Source organism: Medicago sativa, chromosome 7 (assembly GCF_051527215.1).
Source record: "Medicago sativa cultivar Bolivia chromosome 7, Bolivia_mono, whole genome shotgun sequence".
Classification (NCBI taxonomy): Eukaryota; Viridiplantae; Streptophyta; class Magnoliopsida; order Fabales; family Fabaceae; genus Medicago; species Medicago sativa.
The window spans coordinates 60,465,044-60,492,224 of NC_140755.1; the positions used below are offsets into that span (position 1 = coordinate 60,465,044).

The following is a 27,181-nucleotide window of genomic DNA, read 5'->3' on the forward strand; positions in this document are numbered from 1 at the left end:
ATTTCAAACGAGTTACAATTCGTGTTTTAATTCTTCCTCAATAATCAGTTTCCTCTCCAAAATCAGTTACCACTCTTACACTCAAACCATCAAAATTAGAAAATCAAGTCATAAACCCTAAAATTAACTAATTTCTTCTTCTTCTTCTTCACTAACAAACCGTAATTTCCCCCTTTCAGTCAAAATCAGAAGGTAAAGTAGAAATCAAATATCATCAAATTGAAAGCATTTGCAACCACCCCAACAATCTGTGAATCGTTTAATTTTATGATCACGTTGTTTCCCTCACTTCACTTCACGCCGCAATTGTGCTAAGAATCTGTGGCGGAAAGGAAGAACGATCAGTTCCATTTTTCTTTCTCGTTGGCCACCGGTGAGTTTACCTTTTCCTTATCTTCATATATGGTTTTGAATTTGGTTTTATAATGTGAGGGAGAGATCGAGCACGAAATTGGGTTTCCTTTTACCCATTTCTAGTTTTAATTTCTGACCATGTTGGTTTTTGGTTCCTTGTAATTTATGGTTTAGATTCCTTTTGTGTTCAATTTTGCCTTTGAAATTTGTTAGAGTTTTTGCTTCAGACCTTTACATTGGATTAGGTTCGTGAAAGGTGCAAGTTACAACAAGCTCACAAGTAGCCATCTCTAATGTCTATTCAATTAATTTAGCATGCTTCTTTTACACTGTTCACGTTTGTTGTATGGACAAATTTTTTTTCCAAGGTCCATGACTACAACTCTTTGTTTGTTTTAAAGAAATTTATTTTCTCATGAACTAGGTATAACAAATTTAAAGAGACGCTACATAGACTAACATAATCGAAGCATCATAAACACTAAAGAGATCATAGACCATGTAAGATGCAATACATAGTGTTGTTGTTACTTGTGGCTGTTTTGGTTTTAGTTCAGCAATGGAAAGGGATTTCATATTTAAAGAAAGTTGGAGGGTTAATACCTTTACGAGATGAATTGACTATCTACTCTAGAATATTTTGCAAGTTTGATTGCATCAGCATTCATACATACATATATATTTACACACACACACACACTATATGGACTTGATTTTTGTGGGACTTCAAGGGCTCAGTAGATTAGTTTGTTTGTGTTGATTGATTGAGCAGCCAATGGTTTGTGGATGGTATTTGTTCACAACTTTCTAGAATGTGTCTTTACTGATACAAGATAGTAGATACGACATTGATATGTAGACACCATTAATAAATTGTGAAAGTGAACTATTTGAATATAACCATGTGCGTCGATGTCGACACTGACATGTCTCAGACATTGTACACAACTTCAATTTGAAGTGTTGGTGTTTTTTTTTTTTTGACAGAACTGAAGTGTTGTTGTTACATATATATCTCGGTACTGCTTGCAGAATCATGTCCTTCACATGGGAGTTTTTCGGGTTGTTTTGTTTGTGTTCCTTTAGCTTTTTAGAGTTGTTGGAGTTCTTAAGCGTCGCTATTGATGCATGTCCTTTATTTTTTTTTTCTGGTGTATCTTTCTCTATGTTAACAGGGTGAATGCATTGGTTTCATAGTCTCATGTTCATCTTGTTCTTGAGTTTTTATAATAAAATTCATTTCTGTTAGGAAAAAACACACTAAAGAGCCAGAAATATAGGTGAAAATAAGAAGTTATATGGATATAGAGATTTAGAAGCCATACATCACAATGCACTTTGTTAAACTCTACTTTAAAATGTTCCCTCATATACAGACTCATCTTAGATAGTGACAATTTAGCCTAAATTGAGATAAGTTACAAATAGGTTCATGTGCATAAGTAACTTTCTGTTGGGTCAAAGTTAGAGGAGGAAAAATGTCAAATGCATATACATTGATGCTACATGTTCCAAAACTTTGTTGCATGAATATCACAGACTCGTTGCATGGCTAATGGCAACCAATCATATTTTTCTTTGTCTAACAATATTTTACATACATAAATTATTTAAATTCAAACTCTTGCACTAACTCTTGCACTGGTGTCATTATTGTGTCGAGTTCCATTATACTCACATCATTTTACTCGCACCAAAGATAAGTACTATTGAACATTCTACACTTAATTTTTGTTGCAAGTATTTCTTAATATTTACTCATTTGCTTTAAAATTAGATTTGTTATTAAGTGCTTAATAAATGTATTTTGTAGATTTATTATTATTATTATTTTAATCTTCTAATTTTATTAAGCAAAACTTGGTGAAAAAGACACCACAGTTTGCAAGAAAAAGAACAAGAGGTGCCATAATAGCAGAACACCTTGATAACAATGAGGAAAAAAGACAGTAAACTAGGTTACTACCCCAAAAGAACTCCACACTCTTAAGTTACTAACACATTTCATGCCACACACACAGACATAAATAACGCACACCACCACTAGCCCTCCTAGATAGCACTAAAATCTAAGCCTCTAAGTCCTACTGTCACTGCATAAAACATCTAACGGCAGACCTCCACAATTACTACCTCCCTCCCGCACCTCCTGAAATGTAAACAGCCCCAAACAGCACCTAAAAAACACAGACCGGCTTGTGTCTCCACCTTTTTAACACCAAAAGCAGTCCTTCGGATTCCAACACCATTCGTAGAACAAACGCGCCTGAGTCTTCAGCCGAGTTAGACCCCACCGCCAAGATACGACCTTTATTTCCTCCACTATAATTTCACCATTGTTGAAGATCCTATTATTTCTCGCTTTCCATAGATTTATTATTAAACGCAATCTAAGACATCTTATCATGCATACACTTAGTTCATACATATTTCTTACTGTACCTTGAGACTCATGCCTCTTACTTACATTACTTATCTTAATGATTCTACAAGTCTCTCATCTCTTTTCAAAGTCTTACGAAACCTTTCTATCTCTTCACAATCTCATTGCACCCGAAATCATGGGTAACTCATATAACTTGGTATAGAGAATGAATTCCAATTATGCCGATACACATGTGTTATACCCTAATTTTGGACCTAAAAATACTAGCTCCATTCTTCTTTCCTTGCATTTCAAGTCATTTGAACTGTCTCTGATCAATTACATCTTTCTCTGCATTTTATTTCAATATTACTTGCAAAATTCACATGAAAGGGCATTTTAGTCATTTCCTATGTTAAAATTTCTTTCAGTCTTTTAAAAATTGTTTGAGTCCTTTCAAATGGTTTGAATAAGTCTTCATTTCAATTCTATGTCAAAATCCATTGCAAAAATTGCATTTGAAGTCATTTTGAGTGAGTTTAGCCCCTAGGGGTATTTTAGTCTTTTCATGTGTTAAAACCCTGTTTAAATTCTAAAAATTGTTTCTGAGTCTTTTCATTTGGTTTAAATAAGTTCTTGCTTTAGTTCTCTGTTAAAAAATCATTTTAAAAATTTGCATTTGCGTCATTTTAGGTCGATTTAGTCCCTAGGGGCATTTTGGTCAATTCACATAAAATTTTTGATTCATTTTAATTTGCTTTGTTGTTTTTAATCGTCTCGCTTTACGTTAATTTTCAATTTACTTTTCAATTCAATTTTAGTTTTAATTTTCATTTTGGTCCTTGTACTTTTGTTATTTGCATTTTAATCCTTTTTCAAGTTTGTTAGAGTCAAAGTCAATGTTAGTTACAAGTCCAGTCCACGTGGCATTCCCTCATTGGTTCAACATCCCTTTCATCACCTATAAATAGATGAGTCATGGTCAAGGATCAATTAACTAATCATTTTTTTTACACTAATCATTTTCACAAATACACAAAAAAATCATAAACTTCATAATTATTTTCTCTCTATTTTTCCCTCTCTTCTAACTAACTTTCCACCACCCTAACAAATTTTCTCCACCACTCTAACCACCATAACCAACTTCCACCACCATCTTCAACAACCATAACCACCACCTTCAACCTCCACAACCACCATAACAACCTCCATAACCTCCCAAATTCATCACAAATTCACCAATTCCACCAATTTTCACCTACTTACAAAAATTGCACAATCAAAAACCGCAATTCATTGCAAATCCTCACAAGAATCACAAGTAACTTTTCAGCCTTCATTCTCGCCGTAAATCGACTCAAGCTTTCAAATCGCGTATTCAACCGATCCAAACAAACAGTTCAACAACAACGAACCTATCATCAATGGAAAGGGATCGAAATCCAGCCACAACAGTTCGAAACCGTTCGTGTTCAAGCAAGCATCTTAGTCTGGTAACAAATCGGATTCAAGTGTGAACGCGCGAAGCTCCGGACGGTGACGAATCCAGAAGAAGCAAGAAGACGAATCGGTTAACCAGATCTCCGAAGAAGATGATGATGTTCGATCAGCAACCACCGCATCAACAAGGTAAACGAGGCTACACAAGTATCAAAAGAGATGAAGTTGAATTGGACATCGAATCTGGAGAAACCCTCTACCCAGGTCTCTCTCTCTCGGCGAAAAAATCAACTCCGTTGGGGTTTCATTCGCAAAGTCTACGGAATCCTCTCCGATCTAATCCTAGGGTTTGCTTCCTTCAATCTTTTGTTTTGAATTGCTTTGAATCTACCTGTGACGTGTTTATCCTGCTTCTGTTTGTGAACAATGTGTTTGAAATGGCTTTCTAAGATCAGATTGATGCCTTGTTTTTTTCATTTGAGATGGTTCTGAATTTTGGACGAAGCTTACACTTGTGTTTTCGCGTAGCCTTGCATCATCCTCATCCATGCTTTGTTCGTCCTGGTTAGAAGAGTGTTGTTTGTTCTAAGATTTAGATAGATTTGAGAGAAGAGAGGATTAGAGGGAGTTTTAACGTGTTTGAGAAACAAAGAAAAAGTGTGGAACGATTGGGAAGACGAGGAAGAAGGGGTTATAACCCGTTTTTGCTCCATAACCCGAACCCAACCCGTTTTCCTTTGGGCCTATTAGCTTATCTTGTTTTCTGCATCTCTACAACTTTACTTGTTAAATCCCTATGTGTGCTTCTGCACCCCCCTGTTTGATTGAATCTTGCACTAGAATCTTTCTAAAATTTGCAATGCCTATTTCTTCTTAATTCTAATTGTCTTTAGTATTAATACATGATTAGTTTGGATCTAAAACATGTGAAAATATATTGATTTCTTTGTTAATTCATTGATTCTCTTTTTTTTTTTTGTTAAAGTGTTGAGAAAAATTCCAAACTAATCATGTATTTCTTGCATAGTCCTTTCTTGTGTGTGTTTCTTGAATTTGTGCATATTAACTTTTACCTCCAAAATGTGGAAAATACATGTGATTTTCATTCTTGTTCGTTTGTTAAGTTTGTACTTGAATCTTGATAAAAAATGTAGAAATAAAGTGATGAATACACCTAAAATCTTGCTATGATTGCTTGGCTTGATTGTTTTCACTTAATTTCCATGTTATGGCTGAAGGAAAAATGCTCTATAAAATTGCCATAATATGGGAATTATAGGTCCTACACTTGCCACTATCTTGTAGTGAACTTTTAGGTGTATTTAGCATCTTTTCTTTGTTAATTCTAGTTACGTGTTTAATAGCCTTTTGATTGCTTATAATCATCATGATATTTCTCTATATTGTGTTTCTAACCTTTCATTTCTTGTTCTATAAGTACTTCATAAGCATCCCCATCTCATCTCATATTCACCTTTATTTTCTTGCAATTTAATTTTTTGCCAAGAACTAGTATGTAAATTTAGGTATTTTGTAATATTACTTTTAATTCCTTGCAAGACCATAGAATGTATCTAGGCCAATGATGTAATAAGGACAATGGACTCTAATAATGTACACCGACACAAGCACCGACACATGCACACACATCACATAGATATTTTAGATGTATGGCTAGGATATGCATGTTTAGATGTATGTTTAGGATTGTATGTTTAGATGAATGCTTAGGATTTACACTTAGAAAAATCAATCTTCCAAAAAAAACTTGAACAACATCACTTGAAAACCTTTTCCAAAAAATATAGGAGTCAAAACTCCTTTGCATTTTCTCTTTATTTTCTTAATCAAATTTCAATGGAAATTAATCATACTTTGACTTTCTTTTGAAAAATAACTAATTCAACCTCACAATTTCACAATCTTATGCCCTTGAGGCCTCTCTCTCTCATTCTTCAAAATTCCATTTTTTAAACTTAAAATCAACCAACAAAAACAAAAATATTTTTGAGAGAGAACTACGGTGGATTTGATCCCTTAAAAGGGTACGTAGGCAAGGAATCAAAATTCCTTCAATTCAAATAAAATAAAAATTCAAACACATTCTTCTCCCTCCAATTCTTCACTTAGAATACTCTTAGGCTTAATATCATCTTTCAAAATAGCATTTAAAAATAAAGCGCCCGCGTAGAAAGTAAAGACGGTTCCTATAGGATACTATAGTCGTTATGGGTGCCTAACACCTTCCCGTAGCGAAAACAACTCCCGGACCTCGATTCTCAAGGGTTTTGCTTACTTTTTCCCTTCCCAAGAAAAAATAAGATATCACCGGTTAAAAAGGTTCAAACGTAATCAATGTTTGACACCCGAAAACCAAGATAAAACAACATGACATCCATTAATCAGTTTCGTAGTTTACATGCTCTTAAAACTTCCGACTTAGTCCATTTGCACTTGAGTATTCTAAACAAACCTTAGTTTCTATACTATCATACATACTCTCAAGTGTCACATCTTGTTAGATAATAACGATACTTGTTTTAACATTCTGCTTCAAGGAATTTTCTAAACATTGGTATACGGGTTCTTGGAACAAATTGGTGCGTAATCTTTTAAAATAATTTTGCGAAACTGAATCCGTAACAGTACTGTAGAACCATAGGACGAATCACTATATTTTGAAAAAAAAAAATTTACATCTCGTCCCAAGCTCACCAATGACGAGTTGGTCCTAAAGTCTGCACGTCTTATATGAGTTTACACGCTTACGACGTGGGTCATCAATTTTAGCAATATAAAAATATCATTTTTAAAATAAACTTCGTGTCCAAGTCCCCTACTACCTTTCTTAATTCTACAAGTTATTAAAAATCATAGCTTGACATATCATAGCAAGTATCGTCATCACTTAACAAGCATGACATAAGAGAGTATGAATCTCATCATGCATAACTCGAGAATCGTATCCCCTTTTTTTAATAAAATTCTTAAACTTCAACAGTGGATTTCTTGTTATCATCATGCATTGCTCTGGAGATTTCTTGTTATCAGTCAACTGTATATATTGCTGCAATTTATGCTAGTACTTATTATGTGAAGCGTCGACAACTTTGGGCTTATCTTACTCATTTACAAGGCTGTTTCCAAGGGCCGTGGCTATTTATGGGAGATTTTATTGCTATTTTGGGTGCCCATGAGAAAAGGGGAAGGCGCCTGCCCCCTCCTTTATCTTGTGGGGATTTTTTGAACTGGACTAATGCTAATATTCTTTCTCACTTGCCAACTTTGGGTTCTTTTTACACTTGGTCTAATGGTAGATTTGGTGATGATAATGTTGCTCTAAGACTCGACAGGGCGGTTTGTAATGAAGATTGGGTTAATTTTTGGCGCAGTTCTAATTGTTCAGCTCTTGTCCGTCATCAATCTGATCACAATCCTATTTTGTTATTGATGTTTGTAGTTTTTGCATCAAACAAGATAAATAAGTGCGTTATCACAAGGGTTAATTTTGTTATTGATGTTTGTTATTGACGTGGGTTAATTTTGTTATTGATGTTTGTGTATCGTCTCCACAGGGAATAGTGCGTTATCAATGACAGTTTAACATCAATTATCATTCAAAGTATTAAGAGTACTTGTTTGTTTGAAATGTGATTAGCTAAACTAATTTGCAAAAAGTAAAAGTTGAGATAAATAAGGATTGAAACTTGTTAGGAGTATCGTTCCTTAACCAAGCGTCACACGTAACCTAATGATCCATACGAATTCTAGTTTTATAAACAACATTATCACAATCAATTCTAAAATATCCTTCGTGTCCAAAGTGATATAATTAACTCTAAGGTATCGTTTAAACATTCGTGTCCAAATCCCTTAAACGATAACAAAGTCGATCAAATAACCTAATCGACTGTGTCCAGCCTGATTAAGTATCCGAAAGCATTTAACTCTTGATTATGGTGATTATCACAAGATTAACAAAGATGTCAAGTAAGTTAACCTAAGATATATTGCTACTCTAGCTCTAGATTCAAGAGTTTGTGTCCAAAGCATCTTGAATCTCATTGAAAGCATTAACACAAGAATAACAACAATATTGAATATAAATTGCTAGAACCATATATTGCAAGATCAAAAGATTACATGTTTAGCAAGGATCAAGTACCTCTCATCCCAAAAAAGGGTATTTAGCTACACATCATCATGGAAGCCTTGCAAGAATGGATTGAAAAGGAAGGAACCATTACACTTGTGATGTCTCAACAAAGGAATAAAGATCCAACTTCCAAAACCACTCTCACTCTATATGATCTACCCTGTTTCTCTCTATAAAATATCTAAAACTAAAACCTAAGAGAAAAACTAAGAAAATATCAAGCCAAGATCCTCTTCAAAGAGTAGCAAGTGGCTATATAAAGACTTCTGCCCTGCCTGAACTCGCAGCTGCGAGCTACAACACTCGCAATTGCGAGTTGCTTCTCTGGACCAATGATATGCTGCCATGTCATAAATGAGGAGGTCAAACCGCCCTAACTCGCAGCTTCGAGTAAGGGAGCTCGCAGTTGCGAGTTGCTCGTATTGGCACTCGCAGTTGCGAGTTTGAGTGCGAGTTGCTAAGCCTCCTGGATCAGCTTCTTCCCAAATAGTACTTTTCATGATTTTTGGTCTTTGATCAGTGTCTTGAGGCTAATTCCTGCACAAAAGAGTAGAATAAGATATATAAAGCGTAATAAGGCATTTAACACTTATTTCTCGGCTTTTCCTTCAATAACTTGTAAAACAAGTAACAAAAAGTGCATGAAATACAACATGAATTTAACACTTCTTGGCAGTTATCAAACTCTCCCCAACTTAACCCTTTGTTTGTCCTCAAACAAAAGATTGAAAATCAAACAAGTAAATGACAAGACACAAGTACAACAGGCTTTGGAAACATCTTCAGATGAATGATTTAAAAGTGAATGCGCGGGCAAGTCTAAGTTTCCAACTAATCTAAAATTCTACTACTAACATGGGATGAGTCCTAAGTACAAAGTTCATGTCAAATATTTCAAAACAATAATACATTTATTTAAGAACCACACCTACACTTCTTTGAAAGTAGATAAACAATTGAAAACATATAAATGAGGGTTATGAACACACATCCGGAAATCAAGTTAACATTCCAATCAAGTTATGTGTCCATCCAAATATCATTTCAAAAGGCATAAAAACATGGATCAAAAGGTCTTTGAGGGTTATAACTTGGCTTGGCTACAAAAGAAATGTCATATGTGGGGCAATTGAAATCAAAAAGCCTATCAAAGAGGAACATTCCTTGTATTAACCATTAAAATTCACAATCTTATCTACCAATCATTACAAACCCTTGGTGCTTAAACATGACAAACTTTGATCTTGACAACTTATTTTCTTTTTGGATTTTTCTTTCTTTTTCTCTTTTTCTTTTTCTTTTCATGTACACATTGTTTTTCTTTTCTTTTTGTATTTACAACAACATGTTGTCTTGATCAAAGATAAAATTACATCATTATACTTGACATAAGATTTACATCTACCTTCTCTCCCCAACTTGAATCAAAATACACCCTATTTGAATGTTCCCTTACTCTAAGGCAAAAGGGACAATTAAACAATGAAATTTTAGGGTTCAACAATTAAAAACATATCAGAGTCCTAAAGTGCGTCAAAGATGAACTGAATTTTGAAAAATTTAAAGGCAACTTCATCAAGCATTATGCTTATGAATTGACAGTTCATAATTGATGACTCCGATTTATTTGGCTCAAGTGGGTTAGCAAGTACTCGCTCTACTCACAAGGTAGGCTATTTGTGGTCAAGTATGTTTCACTCATTAACAAAAATGTGCCTTGATCACTTCCATGCCTTCACACAATTAAAAACAATTATTGGATTTAAAATAACACAATTGAGTTAAACAATGAATCCGGTCTCCTTGCATATGTACAAACACTTAAGGTTTCCTCACTTTTAGGCTAGAACTAAGTGGTTCACAAATAAATAAATTATTGCGAAAAACTAAATGAAATGAAATTTGTACAAAGTACTCGTTCCATATTCGAGTAAAAACCTAGAAAAGCTGGAAACTTGTACCTTGGCCTTGCGTTTTAATCACAACTATGAATCATTATCAATCATCTGAGATTTGAAATTAAGCAAGGGTGATACGCAAGAAACTTCCACAGTTTTTTTTTAAATTAAAACCAAATGAAGTACTTGAAAAATGCTAACACATTATTATACTACAAAATAAAATTAAACCATACTAATATAAATACGAACATCATAATACTAATTAAAACGAAACAAAAGTTACCATACATCAATAACCAAAATACTTAACAAAGTACTGACTAAGTAACAAAATACAAGTTCATGTGCTAAAATAAAAATAACCAACAAAATATTGTTCAAAGCTAACAAAAGAGAAAGCAAAATAAAATAAGGAAGACAGCAAGAATTGATCGAAAGCTTGATAAAATATCACTCAAAAAGGACTAGCTTTCAAATCTTTTCTTCCCCCTCAAGACTGCATGTCATCATCATCTGACCCATGGGGGGTTGAAGTAGCACTGTGGACCAGCTCTGGATCATCCTGCTCATTACCATCACCACCAACATCTTCCTCCATGTTCGCATCCTCATGACCTGCAAAGTAATTACCCCTCCATAGGGACCTGGCATGCCCTCAGGCCAATTCACGTAACTCTGAAAAGCAGGAGGTGTCATAAACTGGTCCATGATCTCTGGAGGGTACCCGAACTGCTGCTGCATCAGATACTGAGACTGCTGGAAGTACATATTAGCTCGGTTGGTGGCTTCCAGCATCTTCCAAGTGTGCATGTTACTCTGATGTTCCCACTGAGCAAAGCCGGCTAAATCAAAATCAGCAGAGGGCTGCTCGGATTGTGAGGGAGGTGCCCTAGAAGATGAAGCTTGCTTACCCTTACCCTTATCCTTCTTAGATTCACCCATGATGTAACGGGTAATGAAGGCATCATCAATGGGGTTTTTGATTATTTCATGATAATCAGAGGGCATCCGCATGTGGGTGTCTTTGATTAGACGCATGATTAAACCAGGAAAGGAGAGGCGGGTTTTTGGCTCACCATGGCCTTGAAGCACGACCAACTTCAGTTGCCAAGCAATGGTTCGGGCTATGTCTACCTTGATGCCTTTGAGAATATAATAAATTAGTGGGCAAACATCAACGGTGCAATCGGCCATATGACTATTGGGCTTGACATTGTGTAATAGGAACCGAAAGATAAGTTTGGCCGGTGGTTTCATGAGTTTGTATTGGGCAATGTTCTCTCTCCCCGCATCACTTTTGTCATAGGTTTCCACCTCTAACATTATGAACTTTTTAATTTCATCGTGGTGCTCATCAAGGAGAAAATGGCCTAGGTTTTGCTTGTTATGGAAATCATCAATCCCATTCTCAGTCTCAACATCTAGGTCGAAAGGATTTCCTAGGAATGTGTTTATGGCATCACGATCAAACTTGATTGTCCTACCCCTCACAATGGTTTCAAAAGTGAAAGGGTCGGTTTGAGGGTTTTGAGGAAGGGCATTGGCATATAATTCTCTCACCAATTCAGCATTGATTTTTGTAATTGGGTTAAGAAGTCTGGTCCACCCTTGGTCAAGGAAAAGTTTATGAAAGTGGCCATATGGTCCCTCGGGTTTGATTTGAACTACCCTTTCCATCCACAAGGACTGTTTTAGCAGTGCATTGTACCTATTTTGGTGGTACCTAGACAGGAATTTCTCCCTATCATAGGACTGGTTTTGGGGTGGGGGTTGAGGTACGGATGACTCGCCTTGCTTTCTCTTACCCGTATTAACTCTTTTAGGTGCCATGCCTGCAAAACAAGCAGAAAAATACCATACAACATAGAATATACAATTAAAACCAGTATGGAACAAAATAAAACAAATGCAGGTTCAAAGAGTTGAAAATCACAGAAACATGCAGCAAGTTCTGCTGCAACTCACAGTTGCGAGCAGATGCACTCGCAGTTACGAGTTCAGGTTGCTACTCGCAGATGCGAGTTAATTCACTCGCAGTTGCGAGTTGCCCAGAAATTGGCAAAACTTGAATTTTTTTTCAAACTTTGTTCAGTACCAATGTGTTCTAACCCTCAACAAAACATTTACGACCCCTGTATTGATAATTAGATGAAATAAAACATGCATTGGTTCATAAAATCGAATTTGTCCCACAAAACCCTCATTTTATTTTTTTAAAAAATTTACAAAAGAGTTATTAACAGATGTGGCTTAGAGTGAAAAACATTACAAACTATGCAAGATTCTATTTCATCACAATAATATGGGTGACATTTGTACAGATTCAGAATTCCCAAAACAATCTTCTACCCTAGGGTTTATGTGCATTCACGTATTTACTGTTAAAAGGTACAAGCAACAAACCTGAAATTGAAAAGAATACAAGTGCAGAAATGAATTGGAAGATGAAATTTGACTTGCTTTGGACTTGATTGAAACTTTGAATGATTTGGGGTTTGTGTTGACAAGGGTTTGTGTTGAGAGAAGAAAGTTTTGAATTTTTTTTTTTTGTGGTGAGAGAAACAAAACTGAAAAAATGAAGAGATAATGAGTGGGTGAGGGGAGTTATTGCTAGTTAGTGGCATTGATTTTCGTAACTGGCCAAAACTGCAGCTACTCGCAGGTGCGAGCAGAGTTACTCGCAGATGCGAGTGTTTTGGTGGTCAACTTGGTCAAAACCCACTCAGCTCGCAGTTGCGAGCTATTTTACTCGCAGTTGCGAGTAATTATGGTTCAGACTTTTGCCCTCTGTTTGGCTTCTGTTTTTGGATGTTTTGATGCATGCACATGACTCTAATATCTAATTATGTATTAAAAACACAATAAATAGACTTACAAAGTTGGGTTGCCTCCCAACAAGCGCTTGTTTAAGGTCGTTAGCTCGACGCCTTTTTCGTTAGGGTGGCCAAAATGAGACGGATAACACATCATCTTTCGAAACCCTACGTTTTGGTAGGAATTTCATGAACTTTAGGAACAAATGACTTGGAGTCCATGACCTCCCTAGCTTTGGTTTATTGAACAAGGTGCAAATTTGATCATTTACCCGATCAATTTCTACCTTGTTCACTTTCTTCCTCCTTACTTCCATTAAGTCTTCCTTGATTAGTAACCGTTCCTTTTTCTCAACCACCATTACTTCTTCAATATCAACAGTTGTAAATTCCTCATTTTGAACAACAACTTCTTCAACAATCTCTCCAACTTTCTCAAACATATTTGGATTATTTTCTTGTTGTCCAAGAGTGGATTGATTGTTGGCTTGGTTATCCATGATTTGTGCTTGAATCAACTCAATTTGAAGTGATAAAGTCTTCAATCTTTGGTTGGTATCTTGCATGTTTATCATGGATTGTTGCATGAAGATATTCAAAGTATTTTCTATCACCGAATATCTTTCATCTTCATAAGAATGTTGCGGATATTGTTGATAGGATTCATACTCGGGTGGAGTATATAAGTTGCTATAACCATGATCAGCCATGATTGTGGCTAGGTGATGATCCTAAAACGGAAACAACTAACAAGAAACTTTTCTGTGTTTATCAACAAGGGGTTAGTACAAACAACTATCAAGAAATGAAAACTATTTACGGATTATGTACGAATGCTTAAAATGATAAATCATTCATTCTATCTATGATAACTAAACACCATTCCCCAGCAACGGCGCCATTTTGATGTTTGTAATTTTTGCATCAAACAAGATAAGTATTTGTGTATCGTCTCCATAGGGAATAGTGCGTTATCAATGACAGTTTAACATCAATTATCATTCAAAGTATTAAGAGTACTTGTTTGTTTGAAATGTGATTAGCTAAAATAATTTGCAAAAAGTAAAAGTTGAGATAAATAAGGATTGAAACTTGTTAGGAGTAGCGTTCCTTAACCAAGCGTCACACGTAACCTAATGATCCATACGAATTCTAGCTTTATAAACAACATTATCACAATCAATTCTAAACTATCCTTCGTGTCCAAAGTGATATAATTAACTCTAAGGTATCGTTTAAACATTCGTGTCCAAATCCCTTAAACGATAACAAAGTCGATCAAATAACCTAATCGACCGTGTCCAGCCTGATTAAGTATCCAAAAGCATTTAACTCTTGATTATGGTGATTATCACAAGATTAACAAAGATGTCAAGTAAGTTAAACTAAGATATATTGCTACTCTAGCTCTAGATTCAAGAGTTTGTGTCCAAAGCATCTTGAATCTCATTGAAAGCATTAACACAAGAATAACAACAATATTGAATATAAATTGCTAGAACCATATATTGCAATATCAAAAGATTACATGTTTAGCAAGGATCAAGTACCTCTCATCCCAACAAAGGGTATTTAGCTACACATCATCATGGAAGCCTTGCAAGGATGGATTGAAAAGGAAGGAACCATTACACTTGTGATGTCTCAACAAAGGAATGAAGATCCAACTTCCAAAACCACTCTCACTCTATATTATCTACCCTATTTCTCTCTATAAAATATCTAAAACTAAAACCTAAGAGAAAAACTAAGAAAATATCAAGCCAAGATCCTCTTCAAAGAGTAGCAAGTGGCTATATAAAGACTTCTGCCCTGCCTGAACTCGCAGCTGCAAGCTACAACACTCGCAATTGCGAGTTGCTTCTCTGGACCAATGATATGCTGCCACGTCATAAATGAGGAGGTCAAACCGCCCTAACTCGCAGCTGCGAGTAAGGGAGCTCGCAGTTGCGAGTTGCTCGCATTGGCACTCGCAGTTGCGAGTTTGAGTGCGAGTTGCTAAGCCTCCTGGATCAACTTCTGCCCAAATAGTACTTTTTCATGATTTTTGGTCTTTGATCAGTGTCTTGAGGCAAATTCCTGCACAAAAGAGTAGAATAAGATATATAAAGCGTAATAAGGAATTTAACACTTATTTCTCGGCTTTTCCTTCAATAACTTGTAAAACAAGTAACAAAAAGTTCATGAAATACAACATGAATTTAACACTTCTTGGCACTTATCAATTATCTCTTGTTTACTCCACGGTGAAGCATGCATCGCCCTTTAAATTTTTTAAGGCATGGACAACGCATGAAGGTTGTAGGCAGCTGGTGATTGATTCTTGGTCGAAAGATGTGCGTGGTCAAGGCATGGTTCGGTTACATTCTAAATTAAAAAATGTGAAAAATGCTTTCAAGATTTGGAACCGGACAATTTTTGGGGATGTCGACAGACAAGTCAAGTTGGCTATGGATGAAGTTAATCAGATACAACAGTTGATTGATACTGGAGGTTTTTCTGACAATCTTTATCTTCAGGACTTGGAGGCGCAATTGTTACTGACAAAAGCTCTTAATATTCAGGAACAATTATGGATAGAGAAGGCTCGTCATCAGCAGTTTGTTAGTGGTGACCGTAACACTGCCTACTTTCATATGGTTTCTAAAATCCGGGCATCGACAAAATCTATTTCTCTCTTACAGGATGGTGATAATGTTATAACTGATCCCATTGCTATCGAATTGCATATTCTTTCTTATTTTCAGACAATTTTTAGCATGGACAACAATTGTGCTCAAAATACTCTGGTGGATGAAACCATCCCTTCTCTGGTTTCCGGTGTGGATAATAATATGCTTTTGAGTCTTCCTTCTCATGAGGAAATTCGAGAGGCGGTGTTTGCTCTTAATGCGGATGGCGCACTGGGTCCGGATGGATTTGGTGGACATTTTTATCAAACTTTTTGGGACATTGTCGGTATAGATGTGATTAATTCGGTGCATGAATTTTTCTTAGGTGGTGCTCTACCTCCTAACATTAATTCCAATATGATTGTGTTGATTCCCAAAATTCCAGGGGCTAAGACTATGGGTGACTATAGGCCTATAGCTTTGGCGAACTTCAAGTTTAAAATTGTTACTAAAATTGTGGCGGATAGGCTTGCCGGCATCACTTCTCGGATAATTTCTATTGAACAAAGGGGATTCGTCCGTGACCGTAACATTTCTGAGTGCATTATTTTGGCATCTGAGGCAATAAACTCGCTAGACAAAAGGCAATACGGTGGCAATATTGCACTCAAGGTTGACATTTCCAAGGCCTTTGACACTTTGGATTGGAATTTTTTGATCTTGGTGTTACATAATTTTGGTTTCGCTGATATTTTCATCAACTGGATTCTTGTTATTTTACAATCTGCGAGGTTATCTATTTTGGTCAACGGAAAGGCAGTGGGTTTTTTCTCTTGCTCCCGTGGGGTGCGCCAAGGAGATCCACTATCTCCTCTTTTATTTTGTCTTGCAGAGGAGGTCCTTAGTAGAGCTATTTCGGCTTCTACAGCTAGGGGGCGGCTTATCCCTATGTCTTTCTGTCGAGGAACTGTGGTTCCGACACATGTGTTGTATGCTGATGATATTTTGATTTTTTGTACAGGGCTGAAGAGTAATGTTCGGGAGCTTCTTAGTATTTTCAAAAGATACTCAGAGGTCTCGGGGCAAATTATCAACAATGCAAAAAGTCGTTTCTTCACAGGAAATATGTCTGGATCTCGGACAAACATGATTGCGACTATGTTGGGCTTCTCTTTGGGCGCGGTTCCTTTTCAGTATCTTGGCTGCCCCATCTTTAAAGGAAAACCTAAGGTAATTCACTTCCGTATGATTACAGACAGGATAAAAAATAAATTAGCTACTTGGAAGGGAAGAATTCTTTCATTTATGGGCAGTGTGCAACTTGTGAAATCAGTCATTCATGGAATGATTGTGTACTCTTTTCATGTCTATCTTTGGCCTCGAAGGCTGCTCCGGTTACTTGATTCTTGGATAAAAAATTTTATCTGGAGTGGTGATGTCCTTACAAAAAAAGTGTGCACGGTTTCGTGGAAAGTTATGTGTCGTCCGTGGGATGAAGGTGGGTTAGACATCAAACCTACGCATTTGATTAATGAAGCTTTAATTCTGAAACTTTCTTGGGATCTAATTGCAAGGGAGTCACAGTGGTCTAATTTATTTAAAAGGCGTTATTTCAAAAATGGTCAACCTTCCATGTGTTATTACAAATCCTCGGTTTGGTCGGGTATTAAAATTCATATTGGTACCGTCTTGAGGAATTCTTTATGGATTGTGGGAACGGGAAATAATATTCATTTCTGGACGGATAATTGGTTAGGTGAACCTCTTGTGGATTTGTTGAGTATTTCTGCTGGTTTACACAGACAGTTGAAAGGTACGGTGTCGGAAGTTATTGTAGATGGATCCTGGACTTTGCCTGCAGTGATTGCTGATTTTGGGGACATTAAACAGCGTTTAGAGGCTGTTGTTATTCCTCGTACAGAGCTCGATGATGTGCTGGTTTGGAAACATTCATTAAATGGAACATTGACTTCAAAGTTGGCTTGTGCTTATTTGCGGCCGCAAGCTACAACCATGCCTTGGGCGGCCTCCATTTGGAATGCTGCTATACCTCCTTAACATTCTTTCATTTATTGGAGGCTTTGGCATAGGAAGATGCCCACGGATGATAATCTTCGATCCCGTGGCTGCGTTGTTGTGTCGGTTTGCAGTTTATGCATGAAAACATCAGAATGTTCGGATCACCTTTTTCTTCAATGTGATTTTGCTTCAAGGCTTTGGGACTGGATTGGGGGTAAACTTCATTGTGTCATTGACTCCTCATCGGTAGATTCTCTTCTTCATTGTCGGCCAGCTAGATGTTCATCTCAAGTGTCGGACATTTTCCTAGCAGCGATCTTGCAGACTCTTCATACGATTTGGTGGGCTCGTAACGCGGTGAGATTTTCAAATGTGCTACCATCTTTTCATTCAGCCAAAGTCCGTATTCATTCATTTATCGCAATGTCAGGTAATATTTCAAAAGGTAAGTGTATGTTCTCGAATTTTCCTTTTCTTGATTCATTTGCGGTTTCACCTAATTGCCGAATTGTCAAGGACATAATTTCGGTCTTATGGAAGGCTCCTACATCTCCTTGGCTGAAGGTTAATACAGACGGATCAGTTATAGGTGGCCATGCGGCTTGTGGGGGGCTGTTTCGTGATTCTTTGGGTACCTTTTGAGGTGCATTTTATTGTAATATTGGCATGCAGACAGTATTTTATGCAGAGGTTTTAGGCATCATTCTTGCTTTTGAGTATGCTGCCCAGAAAGCTTGGAGTAATATATGGCTAGAGAGTGACTCCACTAGTGCTCTTCTTATTTTCTCTAAGCCTTTGTTGGTTCCTATTATGTTACGGAATCGTTGATATAATGCTCGTCATCTTGGTATTCATATCATCGCTTCACATATATCTCGTTCCCTTGCTCCAGGGACACTGAACTTGATTCTTCAAAACATTATATTCGGATATGGCTCAAATGTTGTTACCTTTTCCTGTATGGTACTTCTTCTTCGAATACCGGTTAATTCACTTGATCACTCGATCTTTACTTTGAGTCACAAGAAGGAACCTTTCGACTCCTACGTGAATCTCTCTTGTCATTGTACAAACTCTCCCTAACTAACTATCAGCTCTTGCACGTACTCGTCATCACCAAATAGGTAACTGGATTACTTCATTTGTGGTGACTCTAGTCTTTCTTACCTTACCTAGGTGAAGGCACATCCTTTAATACTTTTACCATAACCAATACCGACTGTATTATTACACCAAACATTCTTTACGAAGATTCTTACTAGCAAATGTAACACCCTAATTCCCGACGATAATTTTACATAATAATAATCATGGTTTTAAGTAAAAAGGGTGTCACACACATTCATTAATCTTACTATGTAATAAAATGATAAAGAATCAGATACAACAGCGGAAGATCCTTCATAAAAATTTCAATATTATAAAATATCTTGTCTTCAAAATTATTTAAGAAAAATAGCATAAAACATCAAAGTGCTTAAACTTCATAATTCAGGGACATTCAACGTTTAACCCAACCCAGTGTTACAGATCAGAGCACGTATTTATTCGACTACTTTATATCACAAATAATAACTACATGAGTATATCCCCGTTACCACCTTCTGAGCGTCCCGCAAAGCTAAAACTCCTTGTCCTGAGTGTCTGTACCCCAAGGATACAGACACCAAAACACACAAACAACAACAAAGGGGTGAGAATTCACAACATAACATATAATTGGGGTACATGAATAATAAAGCAGATAATCTTATCATCATTGGTCCTTCATTCACATCGTCATCAATTATTCATCATATCATCATCAATCATTCCTCATGATACTCATACAATTTATTTCATAAACATCATTAACACATACATCTTATGCACACCTTTAACACATACCATATTCACATCATTAGCACATATCACAGTTCACCTATCATGACCTATATGCAACGTACTTCATTCCTAGACCTACATGCATGCCGGTACCGGATCCTATCGTCATAATAATGTAGTTCAGAGATGTGTTACTGAAACATACATTTCGTCATTCGTCATTCGTCATTCGTCATTATGCAGTATGATATGATGCATGAAGACTCACCAAACATCATTTAGAAAGACACATAAACAACACATCATCTTTACGTCATAGTCATTCGTCATTTTTCATCATTCGTCATTATTCAATTTCGTCATTCTTCGTCTTTCGTCATTTTAACAATCATAACGTCGTTATACATCATCATTAACACATTATCGTTAATTAACATCATATGTTCATCTGATTATATCTAACTCATTCTCTTATTAGAACTCATGTCATGTTTAGAACCTACACTCATCCTTGGTTTCTTCTACATTCTTTGCACCATTTACTCCTAGTAACCTACCTTATCCTTCATCCTAGGTCTTTATGATTTTTACTACTCCCTCGTCTTTCCTCCTAATAACTTCTGTCCATACAACTAGACTTATTAAGTCATAAGACCCTATCATCAGTTATTAAATTCATCATTATTATCGTCTATTACCTTAGTCCTCTAACATTATACACTAATTTTACTTGGTTTGTACCTTTAAAAGTATAGTTTAAATCATTAGACTCAATCTTTATTCTAAGTTTCTTCTTTATCTTTGTCTCTTGTTTATGAACTATTCCTAAAACAATCATCTTTTCTTATCTTATCCCTTACCTTCCTTCTCATTCATCTTACTCTCCTCTATTAGGTTCATATCCTGACTCACCGCTCTTACTACCCCTCACGCTGTTCATTTCATTTGTTCACAACTTCCTATCTCAGTTTACATTTCATCCTAATAACCCCAACATTGTAATCAATTCTCTAAATTCATCCTCGTTATTTCTACTGTTATGATCTTGTATCATAAATCATAAGTAACTCGATATTTATCACATCTTTCACCACATCTCTTTATTTAACCTACTCCTCTCTAATCCTCATTCACCTACGCCTCATCGTGTCTTTATCTTTACCCTTTTACCTTGACTCCTTTCCGCATCAACCAGACAACTTTCCTAAGTTCACACTCTTCATAAAGCCTCGTCGCTATATTCATCCCTTACTATAATTTACTATCATTTTCATATTTATTAGTTCATGAATAACCCTCTTACATCTCCCTCTACTTTCCCGTTAAGTCTTTCATAAGCATCTTTATTTACGTCGTTCATCATCATCATTCGACATTTATACTATCATCATACCTCATCATCTTATAACGTGAATATCGCATCCATCGGTTAACATCATATGTACATATTAGTTTACATTTTTGTCAAACCAACATCATATTTAGATCCCACCTCCATTCTTAATTTACCCTCGTTCTCTTCATCTTTTACTTCTATAGATACATTATATCCTTCATTCTCATTCTTTACGACTTTCACTATTCCATTCCCCACATAATGGTTTTCATCTATGCGACTAACTTATTCAGTTTTCAAGATCTCATCGTCATGTATTAGTTCATCTTTACTGTCGTCTACTACCTTAGACTTCTATCTTAGTATTCTTGGTTTGCTATAGTTCTTGATTTTCTAATTATTCTTATCTTCACCTTTATTCTCCTCTAATACTCTTGATACTGGTCTTATTTTGAATATATTATAGCTTATGAAACTACTCTCATGACCCTTAATTAAACCCCTCTCATCTAAGGATCACTTCTTTTTATTTTAACTTATGTTTTGATAGCAAAACTTTTTGACACTTGCTGTCAAAATCGCCTCATGATATGTGAAATCGCTTCATGATTATGACAATATCAGACATACTGAAATTACAGATTTCTGTCAAAATCGCCTCATGATCATGGGAATCGCTTCATGTTTTCGACAGCATCAGACATGCTGTAATCACAGATTTTTCTGCGATTTTCTGCCAAGGGAGCCTCCTTGGCTCCGTTTTTCTATCCTAAATTCACCAAAAACATCCCTAATCTTCACCCTATTATTACTCTATCATTAGAACATTAATTCTTCATTAACCTACCGGATTATCCACTCTTTTAAGGCTAAAAACTCCATTCAAAACCTAAACTAGTTCTCCCTCAATTCTCATCTTTCAACATCGTATTTTAATTCATTCATCTTCGTTATCTCATTCAAATTTACACAATAACAGCAACAACATATTAAAATTTAATACAACAATCCCATCATAGATTAAGATACCCTAAAGTGCAAAGAATCTCCCCCTTACCTCGAATATTCGAAGTCACAGCTTTCCGGCTCTCTTCTCCGAAACTAGGGTTTTCTCCTCCTCTTCTCTCTTATTCTCTTGCTTCTACGTTTCAGCAAAAGAAAGACCTCTGATTGTTAATTCTCTATTTATACTTGGGCTAGCCTCGTACTATTATTCTTTCTATTTTATTTTCCATTATTTTTACTTCTCCCTCCCCCGCTTAATTAAAACTTCTATTCTACACCTTCCGCCGCCTCTATATTACTTTATTTATTTTTCGCTTTCATCATAATAATCCTCTTAGCACGTCATTAATCATCATAAATCTATTTCTTCATATCTAACATAATATTCTAGCATCATAACACCATTATAATAAACAAAATCAAGAATTCTTCTAATTAACTTCATTAAATCAATACATGTAATTTTCGGGGTGTTACAGCAAACTCCTGGCTCCTTGGATACCATCAAAACTTAACGATTAACTTTCGTTGCGCTACTCTGATTCCCACCGGTTGGCTTTAACCAATACTCTAATCCGTTGAGACGAGTGAAACCTCACACTCCTTCTATCATTTCATTAATATCTTCTTGAACTCTTCTCAAGACTTTCTATGTTGCAATCAACTCTGCAACCTTGATCTACCCTTTGCTTGTAAGATTAAATCTCAAGGTAAACTTACCTCTTGACATATCAATGCCATACTTACACTTGTTCTCGTGCAATCTTAACTCATAGAGCACATCTTTGTATTCTCGCATACTATATTTTGCTTAATCATACTAATGCTTACTCGTTCTCTCTTTTAAGAAAACTTCATAAATTAACACACGGGTTATTGGCGTTGATGATTCTCCATCATTTATAAAAACATAATGAATCTGGGTCCAAGTCGTTAACCTAAAGCCACGGAATGAGTCGACAACACAACCATGTCATCAAATTTTGGTTCCAGTGAGTTTAGCCCTCTCTACGCGAGTCGTAACAGACCGGTACCTGCAGAATTTCATTTAAATTCAAAATGTCAACTTCAATCACCCATATGCGTATATCTTTCTAAAATCATGTAAACTTTATGATTCAACATCCTAACGAGCCTTAGCAAGTCAATCAAGCAAAACATAGGTTCGAAGGATACTCATAACTCCGTAAAATCTGAGAACTTTGTGATTTCACATAACTCTTCACCACTTTAACTCCTTACTTCATGTCTTCATATCCGTAACATCCATTCCAAATACCGAAACCTCTAAACTCTTGGTCTAAGCTCCTTCTTAACTCTTGACACATTAACTTCCAAAGTTACCTTAAACCGAATCGATTTTGTTAATAGTTGCTCATGTCTTTTCCTTTGGAAACCTTAGGATGTGATATGCATTCGTTACCTGGTGATATAAAGGGTGTTTATTGCATAAAATATTGTGAAGATAACTCCCCAATAGTTGTTACAGACCATAGAGACAAACTGACAGTTTTCGGAAAAACTGAAAATTTCGGCCCAGGTTTGCTATCAGCGAATGTTTCTGGAGAAATTTCGCTATTAGCGAAATTTTCGCTGTTGGCGAGTTTCTTCAGCTCAGTCTTCCAGAAAACATCTTTTCCATGAAAATATTATTTCTCAAGTAACCCAATGCACATCAGTCATTCCCAAAATCATAAAAACATTTTATAACATATGCATGGCAAGCATCAACATCATTCGATGCAATTCTCAGCACGTTAGAAATTAATGCCTTAGTCGTTCTAACTCTTAACCTAAATCCTTAACTTTTCCACTACAAATGGCTTAATATATTTCTCTGTCGTCTCAATTAGCATCCAACATTAAAACCTTATCCATACTACTATCCCTAAGAGCTTACCAATTTTCTTCATCTTATGTCGGCTTCTCCTATTCCTATAGCCTTATATTTACATTCCATAATAAAATTCCTTTCTATAACACTATCCCGTTCCAACAACGACTCTTATCGTAGCTCCGGGTCATACTTAGATATTTCCCAATTCTTCACTTACGGGTATACAAAGTATCATCAACATCTCACCCAAGTTGTCGGAACATTCCATCTTAACATGGCCTTGCATTCCCGGAGGACTTGCACTTCTACTTGCTTAGTTCACCGGCTACCTACTGACACGATCAAACTCTTACTATAACTCGCTTTGAGTTCTCACTTCTTAGTTCAACTTCATCACATACTTCATTCCTCCTAGGTCCTATACGGCCCTCAGGCATCCTTCCTAACTGTCGAATGTTAAATTGAGTTGATCGGGCTCATCTAACAACAACAATCAGAACATTTACCCGGATCCCAATGGTCCCCCTACTTTAGTTGTAACTTAATGACCCAAGGCATGATCTGAATCGACCTGCTCTGATACCTAATGTAACACCCATACTAGACGTATCTAGAAAGTTTAGCATGAGCGTTATCTATAGTACTGGATACATTAAAATTTACAACAATAATTACTTCGAATGAATAATAAATACAAGAATACGCGTTCATGCAAAACAATACAATACATCTCATCTAATGCATAGTGAATACATCCTTGAAAATTCATATTCCCTTTTCAGCGGTACGAACGAGCATCTGCTGAAATATCCATCCGGCTACTAGCTTGCATTCCAACCTGTTTATCTGAAATAAATAAGGATTGGGATGATACATAATGTCTCAGTGAGTTCTACCTAATCTTAGGCTATAGGTAACCTCGGGGGAAAAACCTACGGTCACCACGTGTCTACAATACAACCTGACGGTTGATTATACGTGTATGGGACTTGCATACTTAGACGGTCGTGCATTCTAGGGTCGTCATTGTCTCATCTTAACTTGTTATAGATCTTGCTATCACTATACGTGTCATGGCGGTTAAAGGGGAACTAATACCGTAATGCCAAGGTACGCTTTACGCATCGAGGCCTACACATACTATAATCATGACACGATTCTAAACCGGACGATTAGGGAAAACCTAAGATCGTCATCAGCATAACCTTCTCTACATGCTCTATTGCATAAATACGTTGAGTCTAACAACATATCATTTTGCTATCATACTAGTCCCTGACGATCTACGTCAAGGCTTCGCTAGTTCTTGATGATCTACGTCAAGGCTCTATAACATAACATAAACATTTCTAACTTCATATGAAAATCAAGTTCATTCATTAAGTTAGAGGTTAGCGTTGAACAATAACAACATTATCTGAGTTCATTTTACGGAGAGCCCCGGGGTGGAGTAAACCCGAGCACAATCCCTATCTAACCGATGAAAACCTATCTAAGGTAGTATCGGAACTCCCTCAGTGACGCACGGTTTCCTTACGGCTAATCCTGTTTCACCTAGTGGAAACCCCCTGAGCCAACTTAGTGTGGAACATAAGGGACACGACACCTACATCATTATTAAAGTCTTGGTCTGCACATGCATGAAGGATAAACTTATACATGCTATCTCTTTTACCTCAGATCCCTAAACAATCTCACTAGAGGTAAACTATATGCTTGCTAAACTTCCTATATGAATAGATATCTAATCGTTCACATCTTAGTATAAATAAATTCATGCTAAACTATCTAGTTCTCGAAAAGCTATGTCGAGGCTCTACTTTTGATCCCTTTCCTAGTTCATTTCTACCTGAGTATTCGGCTAAAACTCTCTATCCCAACTTTGCCATTCATGTTAAGATTGCCATGATTTTCTTTTCAAGAATCAATTGATGTTATGTGCATCGTTTAGATGTTGTTTTGGGGTTATAAAGTTGTATATTGATGAAAGAAAGAGTTCGGATTGCACCATCGGCCCTAAAATAGGCCAACCAGCCAAAAGAAAGTAGGCCAAAATAGAGAATTTTGCTATTAGCTAACTTTTTCTGAGCAGGTTCTGGAAATTTAGCTATTAGCGAAAATTGAGCAAATAGCGACTTTCATCTGGGTAACTTCGCTATTAGCGAAAATTGAGCTAATAGCGAGTTTCTTTCGGTCTGTGGTGCAAATTTTTCAATTTTGACCCAAAACTCGTCCAATTTGATCCTGCAATGCACCATAAACATCCAGCAACATATAAAGACATTCATAAACATATTTCATGACAATTTAACATCTAATCAACAAGAATTGGAAAAAAGGGGCATTAGGGTTCTAAACCCCTAATTAACATAATTCATTCATTCTTTCAAGAATTTACACAACCCAAAGGTGGTAAACTATCTATAGAATTCACCTAAACAAGTTTCTTACAATTCGTTCAAGCTTCAAGCTCAAACCCTAGCTTGTGATTCATTCTTGATCCTTAACTTTTCATCCAATCCATGCTTTAATCTCTTCCTCCACTAGTTTCTTGCTTGCTAAGTCACCAAAAACCATGCTTGATCACATTAGAAGGAAGTTTGGAAGATTATGGTAGAGAGAGAGGCGTGGCTAGAGAGAAGGAGGAGAGAAATTCTTTCTCTCAAAACCTAGAGAGAGAAAGTGAAGTGAAAAATGGTAGGAAAATGGCCTTTTTGGCCTTATATAGCCCTTGCGGCTTAATTGCGTCTGGCCTGGCACTGATACATAACCTCATACTTGACTGATATCGTTTGATAATCATTCCCCGTTACTTATTTTTCAGGAACATTTGTCCTCTGACACGTTTGACTGATAATGTTCCATTAGCTGACGAGCGGGATGTTACACTTACAAATTCTACCACCTAAACAAAATGCTTTCATTTGTGGAGTGGGTTTAATAGAAACTGTATGTATATGAGGTCTTAGTTTGCGTGAATATTTTTATGCTATTTGAAAAAAAATAAGGTTCATATAGGATTAACTTATGACAATGGTTGTATTTAAGAAGTTGAGTAAATTTATTTGTAAATTTTTGTTTTGAAAATAACATGGATGCCATAATATGTGTAGGCAATAGAAAAGGAGCATCAATACATTTAACTATTCGAAAGGTGACATTCTTGTTTGAACATATTTGAGATGGAAAATAATGTTGAAGAGAATATGCAGATGGATGAATCTGTTGCATCTGTGGAGGTATAAGAAATACCAATATTATTGTATTTTCTTCTTCGTATAGTATAAAAAATTTGTTAAATACCAATATTATTGTATTTTGTTTTTGGTACTTATATTGAAGCTTTGTTTGTTGTGGCAGGGACTAGAAGGCTTGTCAGATGGGGTAAGTGATGAAGCAACATTTGAGACTGTTGACGATGATGCTGGTAGTGTTGAGGCTGGGGAAGGTACCGAAGAAATTACATAATTTACCTAACTATTTAAGCTTAAACCTAAACCTAAAAATTGCTTATTA

At 36.2% G+C, this 27,181-nt stretch overlaps 1 long non-coding RNA gene across 1 annotated transcript; it reads left to right on the forward strand.

The window, feature by feature from the left end:
* LOC146907328 (uncharacterized) lies at positions 1 to 27,132 on the forward strand. The gene is made up of 3 exons (XR_015019648.1): positions 1 to 373; positions 26,779 to 26,904; positions 27,026 to 27,132. It is a non-coding gene; the product is annotated as an uncharacterized LOC146907328 (long non-coding RNA).
* Positions 27,133 to 27,181: the final 49 nt, after the last annotated feature.